The 17,631-nt window shown below is 47.2% G+C and overlaps 1 protein-coding gene across 4 annotated transcripts in view; it reads right to left on the bottom strand.

Moving 5' to 3' along the window:
• Positions 1 to 17,631, bottom strand: part of GLI3 (GLI family zinc finger 3) — a 279,195-nt gene that overhangs the window by 232,610 nt on the left and 28,954 nt on the right. Inside the window, exon 1 of one of the 4 annotated variants that reach the window (XM_042914455.1) lies at positions 4,645 to 4,714. The exons of 2 other annotated variants lie outside the window; for them this stretch is intronic. The gene's annotated coding sequence lies outside the window, so the exon portion shown is untranslated. Of the gene's footprint in view, positions 1 to 4,644; positions 4,715 to 17,631 lie in introns of those variants that run through there. One more of the 4 variants, XM_042914394.1, reaches the window with a different exon arrangement.

Below are 17,631 nucleotides of genomic sequence, written 5' to 3'. Positions count from 1 at the left end.
TCGATTTTGTTTTTGCAACTTTTAATGGAGAATTATCTGAACATCCACAGCCACCGAAGGCCAGGATTCCGAACACAGCGATGTGCGTGGATGGCTGGCTGGACACTCTCACGCTTTTTAACTCATTATTTATTTTTAAACACATTGATTATTGGTTTATTACTAGTTGTTATGACCTGTCTGGTCTCCAAGGATTCCTAAAGCTGAACAACCCAGGCAGTCAGCATACACACCATCCCATCTGATTTTTGTTTCTTTTTTTAAACTTTTAATGATGAAACATTCCTAATGTACAGAAAAGTACTAATAATGATATGGTAGAATTTTCCAGGCTACCTACAACCCAGATTTAAGCCATGTGAACATGTTCCCATATTTGTTTCAGATAGTTTTAAGAAAATGGGACTTCCTCTCTCCTGCCCCTCCCAGAAATACAAAAGCAGCAAATAAGCTGATAGTTATCTTTCCTATGGATGCTTTTGCTTTTTGGCCCTTGACAATAATATTGATTTTTTTATGTTTTAAAAATGCATAACGGGGGTGCCTGAGTGGCTCGGTTGGTTGAGCATCTGACTCTTCATTTCGGCTCAGGTCATGATCCCGCATTGGACTCCGCACTGAGTGTGGAGTCTGCTTGGGATTCTCTCTCTCCCTCTCTTTCTCCCCCTGCTCCCCCCTATTCGCTGCGTGCACACACACACACACACACACACTCTCTCTCTCACTCAAAATAAATAAATAAACATTAAAAAATCCATAAATGGGGGGCGCCTGGGTGGCTCAGCTGGTTGAGCGTTTGACTTTGGCTCAGGTCATGATCTCATGGTCTGTGAGTTCGAGACCCACGTCGGGCTCTGTGCTGACAGCTCGGAGCCTGGGGCCTGCTTCAGATTCTGTGTCTCCTCCTCTCTTTGCCTCTCCCATGCTCATGCTCTGTCTCTCTCTGTCCCTCAATAATAAATAAACCTTAAAAATTTTCTTTTAAAAATCCATAAATCTCTGTGCCTTGCCCTCTTTCCAGCCAGTGTCAACGCTGCAGAGCAATTTTTTTTTTTTTTTTTTTTTTTTTTTTTTTTTTTTTTTTTCAGAAGAACCTTCCCTCTCACACTGCATTTGTTCTAATGCTGATCAACCTTATTATGGACACATTCTTGCCTGTACAGTATCAAAATGAGGAGAACAAACTGAGGAAAGAAGGAAAACATAAATACAATTAGAAAGGATGGGCCCAAACTTGATGGTTTACACACATTCTCATTTAACCACGCTCTTTCAGAAAGATGACATTTCTTCCTCTGTCTGGGGGTATGCACTGTTGTCCCATGGGGCTCAGGCCTACAGTGGTGTCTTCCTGCTCTGCTTCCGTGACCTCATGCCTTCCCAATGACCATCAACACTTCCAACCCAAGCCTCTTTTCTAAGGTTCCAATCACTTGGATAGCGGTGAACCACCTGTCAAGGTGAGGCCCTTAGAGTCTCCAACAGCGCTCCTGCTCCTGTCTCAGCGAGAGGCACCACCATCTACCCAAGAAGCCCACCCTACAGTCCTGGACTGCCTCTTTCACTGTCCCTCCTTCACCCCCATACACCCTGCCAAACTCAAGCTCGTGTCTCTAGTGCATTCCACTTGTCTCCTCCCACTGCCACCAAGGAGTCTAGGCCACCACCCGAGTGCATGAGAGTTCATGCAGTAGCCTACAAGGTCTTCCTGACTTCTGTGCAGCCCCCTTCTGCCCTATTACAAACACTACAGCTGTAGTGATATAACCCAAATACAGTCCTATCATCCATGCTTGAACACGTTATCTGCCCTTTGGATAGAATCCAAACAAGGCATCCTGGACCTCCACAACCAAGACCCAGTCTCAACAACACGCACCCCCTCTCACTCCATTCCTTAGCTCCGCTGGGGTTATTTTAGTTGCTTAAATACACAAGGATCCCTTTCACCTGCTGCTTGTCTGGAACCTAATTCCCTCTGTACCCACCTTCTCAACTATTCTTACTTGGCTTTCTTCCAATTTATTATTATTTTTTTTTTTATTTTATAGGTTTTAGAGTGAATATCTCTTCTTCCAGAAAGTCTTCCCAGATGCCCACCTCCAGTCCCAACAATGTCAGCACCCCTGCTTTACGCTCCATCACAGCAACTGTGGCAAAAGCAATGTCCGGTACATACGATGTTTTCAAAAACTATTCACGTTAGAAATTAATGGATGAAGCAACAGGCATTCAATAAATCTGGTTGACTGTCTTCACCCTGCAGGATACATGGGCCAACTGAAAAGACACAGTATGTCATGTTCCGTGTATCTTGGCTCTAGCTAGAATGGCTGTAATTAAATTTACTTCCATTTTGATCATTTTTCAAACGTGATTGTGCTGCCAGCTTGTCCAGGTGGAGTGTCTCAAGTAAGCTAAACAAAGTGAAATGCAAAAATGAATAGTTAGAAAAGCAAACAGCCTCTCATCCTCACTAACGTTAAGTAGCACATCTATAAGTGAGGCAGGTCCCCGAGATGTTTCAGGAAACAATTCTGGCCCTATTCACTTAGCTATGACTAAAGATAACTTCATGGTCCTAAAAAGAAAGCGAAACACTTTTTAAAGGGGCCTATATCTAAATGTAGATACAGGTATCCCCCACTTTTCAAGAGTTCACGTCCTGCCACTTTGCTCTAACATTACTACCTGTTTTCATAAACCTGAGGACGATTTTTGCTTTTCCAAAAAAGGCCAAATGGCAAAATTAGCAGTCAGCCTGTGTTTTGCAGGGAGCTGTTACAGAGGCAGCGCACATCCCAGGCTGTTCCAGCCCCTTCCCCAGGAGCTGCGCTCAGTACCTAGACACCACTGTCTGTGAACGTTTGTTTTATCGCTATTTATTCTCTGTATCTGTTAGCAAGATGTGTCCTAAGGTATCAGAAAAGCCTGACAGGTAGTTTTTGGGTCTGGGAATGCTAAAAAAAAATTTTCCATCTAAATTTCTTTTCTTTTGAGAGAGTGCAGGAGAGGTGGAGGGGGAGAGAGGGATGGGGTCAGAGGATCCCAACTGGGCTCGGCGTTGACAGCAGCGAGCCCAATGCAGGACTCGAACCCACAAACCATGAGATCACAGCATGAGCTGAAGGCAGACGCTCAACTGACTGAGCCACCCAGGCGCCCCAAATTTTCCATGTAAGTGAACAGTCATTGCTTCTTCTTCATTTTACACCATTTCAAGTTAGAAAGGTTTCACAGGAACGCTCTACTTTCAGATGGGGGATGGGGGGACCGTACACTATAAATCTCTCTTAGGAAGAAGTAGCAAAGAAACATAGTTGCAGGTCAGCTCTTCTGATGTAAGCTAACAATTCTTAACAGTGTTAAACTGGAGCTTTGGGAAACATGGAGGAGACGGCAGATATATGAGAGGATACACAGATCATCGTCCCACAAAGCAATCTTGATTAACATTTTATTACGCAAGATGAACCTCCCAAGAAAGACCTTGCAAAAAATCTGTATTTAGGGGTGCCTGGGTGGCTCAGTTGGTTGAAAGTGTCCAGCTCTTGATTTTGACTCAGGTCATGATCCCAGGGTCATTGGATCAAGCCCCGCCTGAGGCTTCAGCGTGGAGCCTGCTTAAGAATTCTCTCTGGGGCGCCTGGGTGGCTCAATCGGTTAAACATCCGACTTCAGCTCAGGTCATGATCTTGCAGTTCATGAGTTCGAGCCCCGCATCAGGCTCTGTGCTGACAGCTCAGAGCCTGGAGCCTGCTTTGGATTCTGTCTCCCTCTCTCTCTGCCCCTCCCGTGCTCACGCTGTCTCTCTCTGTCTCAAAAATAAATAAACATTAAAAAGAATTCAAAAAAAAAAAAAAGATTCTCTCTCTCTCTCTCTCTCTCTTTCCCTATACCCCCCTCCCTTGCGCAAGCGTGCTCTCTCTCTCAAATAATAAATGAATAAATAAATAAATAAATAAATAAATCTATGTTTACTCAGCAAAAAACAACCAAAACAGTATATTGCAAGAAACATTGGCCAGTACTCACTTTAACAAGAATTAAAGGTTTGATTCATGGAAACTTTAAAGAGGTCACCACCTCTGTCACCCCTACGTTACCATTTCTGTTTCATCTTAGCTCTGACCTCATGAACCTGATGAAGACAATACCGTTTCTGACAGGAAGACTCCAATTCTCCTCTTAAAACTCTGTTGGTAAACTTGGGGAGAGATATTCCAGGTGGTTTCACGTCTCGTTTGAGATGCTAGAGAATTTGGACCTTTCTAATCGAGGGGGAATAGAAGGAATAGAAGGCGGTGGGAAGGGGGGACAGGAAAGAGGAGAAAAGAAGAAAAAGAAAAAAAAACCCTATTTTAATAATGGCTGGCACCATATTGACTCATGGAACAAAACGTGAAAGAAGCCAGGGAACACGTTTCCAAAAGGAAGGAGAGGAACGTGGACTTGACAGCTACGTGGGTACTTCCTCCTCGTTATGCTATCACACCTGGCGGTAACTCTCAGACAGTGTAGCCAGTTATCCCCGCCTCACAAACAAGGAAACTTATTTGGTATTTGGTACCAAGTGCCCCGACTCCCTGCTGTAAAGGGCAGGACCAGAACTCACATCCCAGTCTGTCCAGCTGTAGAACTCACCTTTACCCAGTACAGTTCTCCACCGTATGTGTTGCTCACGATGCCCTGAAGTGGAGCTGACCTCTCCCAGGGTCTCTAGAAAGATCAAAGTCTTCACAACCTCTCAGCAGCTAATGCAACATCTACGCAGCCAGATGACTAATGAGGCAACAATTACCCCATTTTGAGGCGTTGTCTAATGCACCAACACCAGGCAAAAGGCTGTATGTCTCAGCCACCATAAGGAAGATCCCTCAGCTAAGGTAAAGTGCCAACACAGGAGCTCCTTTCTAGAAAGTGCGGGGATCTGACACTGGAAGACCTTTTCTTATTTTAATCCTCTGATGGAAATAACTGAAGCCAAAACTAGTCACTCACGGGGCCCCTGGGTGTCTCAGTGGGTTAAGCATCTGACTTTGGCTCAGGTCACGATCTCACGGTTCGTGGGTTCGAGCCCCCCATCGGGCTCCGTGCTGACAGCTCGGAGCCTGGAGCCCGCTTCGGATTCTGTGTCTCCCTCTCTCTCTGCTCCTCTCCCTCCCTCCCTCTCTCTCCCTCTAAAAAATAAATAAATAAATAAATAAATAAATAAATAAATAAATAAATAAAATAAAATAAAAAACACAGTCACTCACTAGAGAGCTGAGACGTTTGGCCACTAGACAGCCTTGAAGCCATATGTTCAAACACTCCCCAAGTTAGTCTTCATTATACAACTTCAAAGCAGGAAACAAATGTCACGCTCCTGGAGCAGGGAGCTCTACTGACTTTCCAAAGAAGGAAGGAGGCCACTTTTGCCCACCTTTGTGTTTACCATTTGCAAGAGGGCAGCTCACTACTCCCAGGCCTGATGGAGATCTCAGGCTTCACCATCTCAGCCGTGGAAACAAGCACTGCCCTCCTACTCTGGACGGAACCAGCTTCCTGACGGGGTGTCCCAGAACCTGGCAGAGCCCCTGAAGGCTCACACCATGTGTGCAGAAGGCTTTTGCTCCCCATCATCTTCACTAAGCCCACAGCTGTGTTTCCAAAGAAACCAGTCAAAGACCGTAAAGACAGACTGAAAGTGGGAGCAGACTAGAACGATCTTGGTAAATATAGGTGTAGCTGCCCCAAAATACATGGCACAATCATCTGCTCTGCAAGTTCATAGAACCCACCGGAAGCTGAAGAGAGTATATAGAACAGCATCTTATAAAAGAAGTGAAAATTCTCCTAAATCCCGCCAAGTGCAGGTTGAGGTCATTTTTAGACCCACCCATCCATTCCACACGTATTTATTGAGCCCCCACACTGTGCGAGCCCCTGTTCCAAGCACAAGTACAGTGTAAAGGCCACAGGAGAGGCTCTTAGTGCTTAGATCCTGGTGCAGAGACAGTAACATGCAAACACGTGAAAAGTAAAATACCTTCAGAGAGAGACAAATTTTCTGGGGAAAAAAAAAAAAAAAGGAAATGTGATAGGAGGTGCCAGGTGAGGGCAGAGAGGGGACTGCAAAAAGCCAAGAGCGGATGCCTGGTCTCTGGAAGGAAGCAGGTTGCAGGGGCGTCTTTCCAGCTCCCCCACCTGTCAGACCCGGGCTGCAGAGCCACCCCCTAGGGGTGCTGAACTCCAGGGACGTGGGAGGATTGTATGACTGGCCTCACAGGCCAGGGCAAGTTCTGTTTGCTCTCCAACCAGCTTCTACCTCATCACAGGGTGGTTTGGCAAGACCTGGACTGAAGGCCTTCTAGGCAAATGGCCCTGGAAGATATCAAGACCAAAGAAGTTCCCTCAAGAGATTGGTTTAATATCTAAATCTTTAAGAATCAGTAAATCCCTCTTAAGGTCTAACTTCGATGCCTCCTTCAGACATGCCCTCCCCCACACATGTACTCACAGGAGCACACATGCGCGTGCGACACATCCACGGATTAACTTTCCTGCAGAGAAAATGTTGGACTCTTAGTTTAAAAATACTCAGATAAAGCACAATTAATGAGGGGCGCCTGGGTGGCTTAGTCGGTTGAGCATCCGACTTCCGCTCAGGTTATGATCTCATGGTTCCTGAGTTTGAGCCCCAGGTCGGGCTCTGTGCTGACAGCTCAGAGCCTGGAGCCTGCTTCAGATTCTGTGTCTCCCTCGCTCTCTGCCCCTCCCCCACTCACACTCTGTCTCTCTCTCAGAAATAAACATTAAAAAAAATGTTTAAAAAACACAATCAATGATTCTGAAGATGCATACCTTAAAATTCTCAAACTTCTTTCAGAAAGTTTCTTTTTTCTACCACGGAAAAGGCTGGGGACAATCTCCCTGCCAACTACAATGACAAAGCATTTCTCCCCCTAAATTTACTATGATGATAGATAACAAATGGCATCTATAAAGCAGTTGGTCAATAACCAAAAGCAAAACAATGCACTGCAAATCTGAAGAACAGAGTTAGAAATATGCCAGTTAGGCGTGCAAGAGACAGCAGTGCTTTGAAAACGCACAGTTTGATCCAAATGTTAGATGTGGTTTTCCCTACTCACCACAAAGTTGGGTTACGAACATTTCTAAAATTTCTGAAAATGATTTTCAGGCTGCCGGCCTGCTTGGGAGCAGATGAAAAATTTCCATTGTTGATACACACGCGCTTGTACGCAAGGTAAACAACAGACAAGATACCGAGTTCTCCTAACTCTGCAGGAAGCACATTAAAAGCGCAATCAGGGAGTGCCTAGGTGGCACAGTCATTTGAGCGTCAGACTGCAGCTCAGGTCATGATCTCAGGGTTCATGGGTTCGAGCCCCACGTCGGGCTCTGTGCTGACAGCTCGGAGCCTGGAGCCTGCTTCGGATTCTGTGTCTCCCTCTCTACCCCTTCCCTGTTCGTGCTCTCCCTCTCTCTCAAAAACAAACATTAGGGGCACCTGGGTGGCTCAGTCGGTTGAGCATCCGACTTGGGCTCAGGTCGTGATCTCGCGGTCTGTGAGTTCGAGCCCCGCATCGGGCTCTGTGCTGGCAGCTCAGGGCCTGGAGCCTGCTTTCAATTCTGTGTCTCCCTCTCTCTCTGCCCCTCCCCTGCTCATGCTCTGTCTCTCTCTGTCAAAAATAAATAAACATTAAAAAAATTTTTGAAAAAAAAAAAAAGAAAAAAAAACAAACATTAAAAAAAATTTTTTTTTTTTTTCTTAAAACAATGAGAACTCTGATTTTCCTGGGACACAGTGCTCCCCTCCGTTCCACATCTCTCCGCGCAGGCCTCAGCGCCAGCCAGGCTGGGCGAGGCCTTCTGAGCTCCTTCCTCTCCTGTCTCTGTCAGTTTTGGTTCCAGGGTCACAACAACTTTTAAAGCGAGTTCTTATGCGTGATGGCTCTTGCGCAAAAACAGAAGAGAGGTGATAACAGACCCGTGTTGAGGGTGTGTGCGTGGGTACGTACACGCGTGTGTCCTCTCTTTTTACTTGAGCCTCGTAAATCAACAACGTGGCGAGCTCTTTGAGGGCAGGAGTCATGTCAGGCTGAGGCGAAGAGGAAGAAATTTTATAAGGATAAATATCGAGGCCTATAATTGAGGCCCAAAGAATCAATACTCAAGTCATTTTCATAGAGTGGCAGAAATAGGACTTGGCAGTGAAAGGTGAGCTAGGCGAGCACTTTTCCGTCGAGAGGAGTGGATCAGCTGTGAAAGGCGGCTGTGCCCAAATCTGGCCTGAATCTCACGCAGGAACCGAAGCGGTCCCGCTCAGCTGTGTTCTACACTTTCACACAGTGAATACTCAAAGCCAACCCAGAGAAGAAAAAAGGTAGAAAGAAGTAGGGAAGGAGGCCCTGGGGGCTTATTCGTCTTCAAATATTTGCAAGTATCTGTGGAAGAAGAATTAGCATGACTCTACGTGGATCCAGAAGACCAGAGAATCAACCACTCCTCTCACATCCGTGGTTTGAAGTGCTTCTGACCGGGACAGGGTGGGAAAGGGACAGGCAGGCTTGAATTTACAGAAAGGTGGATCACTGACTCGGCACCTTACCTGGGAGAAGGGCGCGGACGTGTGGAGGGCAATCTGGGGGTGGGCAGGCATTTCCCAGTCAGGGAGTGGACACCACACATGGCCACGGAGTAGGCACAGTCCACGCGGTACCTCTCTGTGCAAATGTATCCCCCCCACCCTCTGCCGGCAAGGCCCAAGTTTATTCAGCATCCTCCAACTTCTTCAGGGAGGGCCACCAACTTGGAACGGAGGGAATGGAATGGATTGGAAAACCCCCTCTACCTCTCTCTACATCAACTGCATCCCTAGAAGCTTCGTTCCTCCAAGATTTTGAAGTCAGAATTCCACTGACCTTACTTTTTCACCTGCGAACTTTGTTTCTAAAAATTGCTGGCCAATTAAAAATTATTAGATTTGGGGTGGGGGGGGCACCTGGGTGGCTCAGTCCATCAAGTGTCTGATTTCGGCTCAGGTCAGGTCATGATCTCGCAGTTCGTGAGTTCAAGCCCCACGTCAGGCTCTGTGCTGACAGCTCAGAGCCTAGAGCCTGCTTCGGATTCTGTGTCTCCCTCTCTCTCTCTCTGCCCCTTCCTGCTCATGCTCTGTCTTTGTCTCTCTCAAATATAAATAAACATTTTTTTAAAAAATTATTAGGTGTGGGTTTTTTTAATGTTTATTTTTGAGAGAGAGAGAGAGAAAGAAATAGTGTGAGCGGACAAGGGGCAGAAAGAGAGGGAGACACAGAATCCAAAGCAGGCTCCAGGCTCCAAGCTGTCAGCACAGAGCCCGACGTGGGGCTTGAACTCACGAACTGCAAGATCATGATCTGAGCCAAAGTCAGACGCTTAACAGACTGAGCCACCCAGGTGCCCCTAGGTGTTTGTTTTTAAAATAACTTGTCTCCTATAAGGAGCAGTGGTATACACATAAAAAGTGATGCTCACAGACCAGCGAGTTCTGTAAATTTACAATAAGGCTGGCAGGAATGGTTTTCTTGGGTCTGAAAAGATGCTTCTCACAGTGGACAGGCTAGTCTGGCCATTCAGTTTGTGAAAGAGGCCCAGGCTCCGAGTTTTATTCTCGCTCTCTCATGACTTCCTGGGCACTGTGGGAAAAACATGAGACAGAAGAATCTCCTTCAGTCAGGACTTTCCAGGGGGAAAAAAGAAAGACATTCATATCTAGACTGGTTCAAGATGAACCTGTCTGAAAAGAGACACGAAAACGCACAAAGCACTCTAGGATCTGAGAAACAACAAGATGGTGAGCATTTCAGAATTACCCAGTATCTGGGCCGCCTGGGTGGCTCAGTGGGTTAAGTGTCCAACTCGTGACTTCAGCTCAGGTCATGATCTCACGGTTTCATGAGTTTGAGCCCTGCATGGGCTCTGTGCGGACAGTGTGGAGCCTGCTCCAGACTCTCCCTCTTTCTCTGCCTCTCTCCTGCTCAAACTCTCTCTCAAGATAAATAAATAAACTTAAAAGAATTTTCCAACATCAATGAATAAAGAGTGAGCGGCCAGCACTTGTAGGCAGTTGACACATGAGTCCATGGGGTAGAACTCTCATCTCCACAGCTGTAAGACAGGCGATGAAGGTCCCCATCCCAAGACCCACTGGCCATGGGCAATGACACAAGACAACCCTTCTACTGAGTGCTTGTCGTGCCTTTTAAAGTGTTTCCAGAGACTGTCATGTGTATTTCAAAGTAGCCCTTTTTCAGTTTGCTGCGTTGAGATGGAATCATGTGTTTCAGTTTTCTAATGGCAAAGAAAGGACACAGATTTCAGAGAGGAAACATGCGCGTGCTGTGTACTGACACAGAACCGGAGACGACACATGCTCAGTGGCACTTCTACAACTTGTGTATGTGTACGTATTTCATGGGGACTTCGTCGTGGTTGGCAACGAAACATCACCCAACAGAAAATTACCACCGCTCACGTTCTGCGGCAGCTGCCGCTTCTGGTGTTTTGATTCAAGACACCGAAGTGTGGTATCGCCACTTGTGTGGCTTGCTACCCCCACCAGGCTCTGAGTAGAAGGAGGCCGAGAGCCAGGAGAGCAGGAGCCTGGGGACGGTCCCGCTTCTGACCAGCGAGGGGACCCTGGGAAACCAACCTCCAAGGCTCAGTTTCCTCACCTGTGGTATGGGTGTTTAGCACAGATGACTCCATCTGGTTCTGGCAGGCTGTGATTTGTGGCGAACAAGGGACATCTCAGCAAAAGTGCTGTGAATTTCTTTTGAAAGAGCCAACATGAATACTGGGCCGTGGCCACTGGGATCACAAGGCACAGGGTGGGAGCACATCAACCCCACAGGTTCTTTCCTTCACTCTGCCCTCCTTTCCCACACAACCGAGCTGGCCATAAGAGGCTCTTTGCAAGGTTTCATATGATGGTCATGCTTTCTGAATCCAGAAAACACTGAACTAATTTGGCCAAAGGAAACACAGATGCCTGAATGCTTGCCCTCCTGCACCTCTCCAGCTCTTTTTCAGGAAGCAATTTCTAGGACTCCACATGTGTATCTGTCCCCACAGCAAAGTCCTCAAAGCTGTCACTCCGTCATCATTAACAGAACAAAGAAAGAAGAGAACCAGAAACCATGAAATTGCCTCGTTGGTCCTGCAGGCTGCACAGGGCAGGCCGTCACACAGCATTGAGGATGCCTGGGTGCTTGGGGTCTCTCAACACTTCTTGGGGTTTCCACGGGGCTTCGGGCAAGCAGAACCTGCTGTTTGGACGGCTCTGGCTTCCTCCCCCCAGAGCAGCCTATGCGCAGGACCTCCCCACACATGGAATGATGGATTCTCCTAGGAAAAGAATTTGCCTTCTCCAGGAGGGGTGGCCGGCTGGCAGGGGAACGTCGCTGTTTTGTTTTCCTAGTCCAATCCTTGGGCATCTCTTCTGCCCTCCTCCCCTGCTGCTTCCTTCATCACATCTACACATCTGGCTACCTGATGGCCCCCAGCAGCTCACAGTTCCTTCTCCAGTTGCCAAGACAGTCAGCGTGAAGCCGGACCCCTACTCCCCTCCCCCTGGTCTTAGTCAGCATATCATGGCCATGGGCTCCCGCCCAGCTGCAGTCCTTTAAGGAAAACCAGCTAGGGATGGGGAGGAAGAGGAGAGTGTGAGTGTGTGTGTGTGTGTGTGCGTGTGTGTGTGTGTGTGCAAAGCTCAGCTCTCAGTATTTCTCCAATGTCTTCTGAACAGACATAAATTCAAATCCTAACCATTCCTTTTAAGAAACACTAAGCAATACACGAACAGGCAACAAAAAAGGGATTTTAATATGCTTTCCATATTAAAAGGATTTAAGGGGCACCTGGGTGGCTCAGTCAGTTAAGCATCTGACTTGTTTTGGCTCAGGTCGTGATTTCACAGTCTTGTGAGTTAGAGCCCTAAACTGCGCTGTGTGCTGGCAGTGTGGAGCCTGCTTGGTATTCCCTCTCTCTCTCTCTCTCTCTCTCTCTCTCTCTGCCCCTCCCCTGCTCATGTTCTGTCTCTCTCTCTCAAAAAAAAAATAAACATTTAAAAAATTTTGGGGGCGCCTGGGTGGCTCAGTCAGTTGAGGGTCTGGCTTCGGCTCAGGTCATGATCTCACAGTTCGTGAGTTCGAGCCCCGCATCGGGCTCTGTGCTGACAGCTCAGAGCCTGGAGCCTGTTTCAGATTCTGTGTCTCCCTCTCTCTCTGCTCCTCCCCCACTCACATTTTGTGTCTCTCTCTCAAAAATAAATAAACATTGAAAAAATTTTTTAAATTTTTTAAATAATTTTAAAGTAATTATTTTTATAATAAAGAATGTATTCTATTTTTTTAAGTTTTTAAAAAAATCTTTAAATATTTATTTTTGAAAGAGAGAGAGAGAGAGAGAGCAAGCCAGGGAGGGGCAGAGAGAGAGGGAGACACAGAATCCAAAGCAGGCTCCAGGCTCCGAGCTGTCAGCACAGAGCCCGACGCGGCGCTCGAACTCACGAACCATGAGATCATGACCTGAACCAAAGTCGGACACTTAACCAACTGAGCCACCCAGGCTCCCCAAAAATAAAAGAATTTAAAAGGTCAAAGTGGATACAAGCAGACACACACACACACACACACATAGGAACCAGCGTTAAAAAAAAAAAACAAAAGCAAAAACAAAAACAAACAAAAAAAACAACATTGAACTCTTACAGTAAACAAGACTGCGATAAGATTCCAAGCATAAGGTCATTGGCCCATCTTTGGTCAGTGTTATCCCCCAAATCTGAGCTCACCTGAAATTCATAGGATCACGCACACAACAAAGCAATGCACTCCACTGCTCCGCCGGGTAGCCCTCCTGGTTCTAAAACCACGCACGGCAGCGTTTCTACTAAAAGCAAGCAATTTATGTCGGGGCAGTAGTCAGTACTGATTTTATCCATTGCACGTCAGTAACCAGGCAGTATGGTGGATTCATTCAGGACATCCCTATGAATGAAGGCGAGGCCACGGCTCTCCTCCCTTTGAGGGCCTTTCAGAACTGTCCTCTTGGGCAAATAAGTGACCCAGGGTGTGAACCCTCCCTGCACGTGTGTGTGTGTGTGTGTGTGTGTGTGTGTGTGTGTGTGTGTTACCACGCTGAGCGGCTGAGAGGAGACACAGGAGCCCTTGCATCTGGCCTCCTCCAGACCCCAGCTGCAGCCGATGGGGTTACAGATGCCGTCCAACCCTGGTCACATCCACCCTGAGCCGGGTCCCTGATGCTCCCGGGGGTCCTACCTGTGAATACTCAGCACTCCCCACTCCTCACAAAAATCTGCCATTCCTAAACCCACTCCTGCTACTTTGTGTCACCCTTTACAAGTTCACGGAGGAAACGGAGACAGGCAGACACGGGATCTCTGCATCTCCCTCCCTTCCCTCTAGTTTGTACCAACAGATTCACTCACAGGTGAAGCTTCACATCCCAAGGTCCGGCCACGCGGGCCGGCCCATCAGCACTGCCCCATGGGTCCTGCAAAGCCTCATGGCCAGCCTGTCACAGCCCCCACCCCTGCTCTCTGTGCCCCTCACTGCCCTCCACCCACCACCCGACTCGGACGCCCATCCTACATCTCCAGCTCACGTGTCCTCCACCTCCTTAACGTGCGACCCACACAGAACGGCTCCCCTGCCCCACCCGCCTGGCCTCCCTCTGCAGTCCATTTTATTGCCATCTCACCTCTGCGTCCCCCTAACCTAAACCAGCCTGGACGCCACCCCTATCTCCCCCCAACCTCGCCCCGCCCCGTGGTCCTGGTCCTCTAGCCCAATCCCCTCTTACTTGCCAGATGTCCCTCCCGAGTCCCGCCCACTGCTGTGTCCCCTTCCCTTTCACTCCTTCCCATTGCCATTACTACCCACATACTTCTGAGATGCATCCTGAATTTTTATCCTCAGCCTGTCTTCCTCCTGAGCCCTTTCTGTCCGGTTCCAATACACCCTGGAAGTCACAGGGCTTAAAATCGAAAGCTCCCTCCCACCGGGCCCCTCCTCCCCTCTCCCGATTTCCTGCGCATATCCCGGCCTCCCCTGGTCCCACTCGCTTCTCTCTCTGCTGCTTCTCTTGCCTTCCTCTGACATGACCTCCCTCTGCCCTCCACTTCCGCAGCAGGTGCACCGCCCGCCGGACGCCTGGGGGCCTCCACGCCTCCACTCTCCCCTCCAGCGACTTAAGCAGATGACACGCTCTCACTCCCCTCTTCCCACTCACATTAAGCATAAAGCCCGGACTCATCAGCTGTGCATTCACAGGCCTCCACTATGTGGCCTCAATGTGCCCCTTCCAATGGCATTTCCATAAGCACAACCCATGCATAGCCGCTACATGGCCTATGCTGCCGGGTACCATTTCCCCAAATCACCAAGAACGTCCCCACTTCCAAGGCTGCTCCCCTCTGCCTGGAATGACTTTCTTTCTTATTCTCCAGCCACTCCCCCACAACTCCTGTCTGCCCCCACCTTAACCCTATATAAGATCTAATTCAAGTATTACTCTTCTATGAGACTTGCCTTGACACTCTGTGGGCATCACTTACATATACCTAGTAAGTACACTGTAATGTGGCCGTTTACTCATGTGTAAATATCTTGAGAGCTGGCCCCATATTTTATCAATCTTCAGCATCAGATACAATGTTTGGCACTTAGCAAGGCCTTAGGAGTATCTGTTGGCCATGGGCAGCATAGCAGAAAAAAAAGAACCTTACATTTACAACTCCATGGACTTGGGCACCAAGGAGTTGGGAAAATAGGATGGCCCGGGGTTTCCTATATTTTCTTTCCCTGCATCCTATCCCCAACCTCTTCCTGAGCTTTGTTCCATTCGAATACACGTAAGAAAAAAAAAGAAAAGGTTCTTATTAGATAGAAATCCCCTGGGCAGGGTCTAGACATGAAAAGTTCTATTGTATCCATGATTTCCCTGAGACACTCCTGCGGGAAAAAAGGGAAGTTCGAATTTCTCTGTGGGCTGGCAAATTTTCTGTACTTATTGGCATGGCTCTGGTGAATGCATATCTCCCCAGACAAAAGGCCAACAGAACACTGAATGATCTGAAATTTGGAGAAGACGCAAGAGTCGTGTCTCTCAATTATTTCCAAAAGCTCTAGGCAGCAGGTTGTGGGCATGCTTTCCAGTGAACAAAGCTGAGGCTTCAGAAACCACTGGAATTACACCTTTGATGGCAACACTTCCTATCTTCAAAGGGGTGTACGTTTTGCTACTTGGCGTTCTTCAAGATGTGTGACGGTCTTCTTTTTAGGAGTTCTGCTTCCTACACATGTGGCACAGAAACACGTCCCACACAGCCCCGAGACCATATGCCTCACCCACCTTTTTTTCTCTTCGATGTGGCCATGCCCAGCATCATCTTAAATCCAGCACCCCTACTCATTATTTAGCTGGGGTTACCCCACGGTCAGGGTAACTTAAGGTCAAAAGTAAGAAAGCCAAGATCCCTTAGGCCTTTTCCACTGCTATCAAAGTTCTCCCGACAACACCAGCAAACAAATAAACAAACAAATAACAAAGAGCCTCAACCCACTCCTAATCCCTGACCCTGGCATTGATTGATTTCAGCAGAAAAAGCCACCACGGAACAGATACCACTATCAGGGAATACAGAGGGCAGCTGCTGGGACTGGATAAAAATGCAGCCTGATGCAGGGAAGCGGAGCACGGTATTTCTCCTGCGAGAATACAAGGGATATTTGCATTAACTCAAGCACTTATCGATGTACCGGCAACTTTCAATTCAAGACAGATGAGACAAAGCTAAAATTAAATTGCTTCCAGAACAAGGTAAAGTAGAAAAGGTGAGAGTAAAGCAAACACCTGTTAGGTCTTACCAACTGCTATTTCCTAAGCATCTTCCGAGAAGGGGCAGATTTCTAAAAACTACTTTTGAAGATGAATGCAGAACGTGGATGCCAAAAGAGTGTGTATGTGTGCATGCTTTGATGGAGTCACCTTGCGAGGACGCGGCCGAGGACCAACCAAGACTGTGGCCCACGACCATCGGGTTCCAGTAAGGCCTGGCCAAACCAGCTGAATGTAATTCCAAGCAAAATTTCAAAAGGGTATCTTTTAATCGCAACGTATTTCAGAGAATAACATAAGCACCATCAAGAAAGATTACCCACCACCCAGATCTAATAACTTTAATATTTTGCCATATTTGCTTAAAACCTTTCCTCTTTAAAGAAATAAGGTGGTACGGGGCGCCTGGGTGGCTCAGTTGGTTAAGCATCGGACTCTTGATTTTGGCTCAGGCCATGATCTCACAGTGTGTGACATCAAGCCCACATTGGGCTCTGCGCTGACAGCACAGAGCCTGCTTGGGATTCTCTCTCTCCCTCTCTCTGCCCCTTCCCTGCTCGTGCTCTCTCTCTCAAAAATAAATATATAAATATTCTTTTAAAAAAAGAAACAAGGTGGTACATATATATCTGAACCCTCCCCACCGTATTCCCTCTCTGCTCTCCCCAGAGGTAACCACTACTGCTGAACTGATTTCATCGATCATGACTTTATACTTTTATCGCATATTTGTGAATTCATTAACAGCACAATTCAAAAAGATGTCCCTAAAGCTCATCTAGGAGAAAAAACCGAAGAGAAGCCAAGAAGCATTTGAAAAGGAAGAATAATAAAAGATGATGGGCACTATCAGGTAAATATATTGTACGTTGTAATGTCTGAAAGAAGGTAGTACTTGACTGAAGAACAGGCAGGTCTAGAGGCACCTGGGTGGCTCAGTGGGTTGAGCGTCCGACTTTGGCTCAGGTCATGATCTCGTGATTTGTGAGTCAAGCCTCGTGTCAGGCTCCAGCACAGAGCCTGGAGCCTGCTTTGGATTCTGTGTCTCCCGCTCTCTCTACCCCTCCCCTACTCGTGCTCTGTGTCTATCTCTCTCAAAAATAAATAAACATTAAAAAAAAAAAAGAACAGGCAGGTCAATAGAATAAAAACAGTTCAGAAAAGGGTGCTACAAAATAGAGTAAGGCAGTGTCAGATAGAAGTATCATTTCAAATCAGTGACAGGACAACTCACAATTCTTTATCCCCAAAGAACTACAAATTAAAAAAAAAAAAAAAAATATTTCAACACCACCGAAAAGGATACCCTCTGGATTTGCATGCTGGTTAGATGATGCGTTAGCTTTGGGAAAAATTCATCATTCTGCTCCCATGTGCCCTGTGCACTTTCCTATCTGTGTGCTATACTTCAATTAAAAACTTTTGGGGCGCTTGGGGGGCTCCGTTGGTTAGGTGTCCGAGTTCGGCTCAGGTCATGATCAAAAAGTTTGTGAGTTCAAGCCCTGCATTGGGCTCTGTGCTGATGGCTCAGAACGTGGAGCCTGCTTCGGATTCTGTGTCTCCCTCTCTCTCTGCCCCTCCCCCACTCATGCTCTGTCTCTCTCTCTCTGTCTCTCTCTCTCTCTCTCATTCAAAAATAAATAAATGTTAAAAAAAAAAAACTTTTAAAAATGAGGGGAAGTTTTCACCTATGATACCATGCTGCCAAGTGCTCCTAAGAAG

The sequence above is a fragment of the Panthera leo genome, chromosome A2, assembly GCF_018350215.1.
Source record: "Panthera leo isolate Ple1 chromosome A2, P.leo_Ple1_pat1.1, whole genome shotgun sequence".
NCBI lineage: Eukaryota > Metazoa > Chordata > Mammalia > Carnivora > Felidae > Panthera > Panthera leo.
This window is presented reverse-complemented; position numbering and strand designations above follow the sequence as displayed.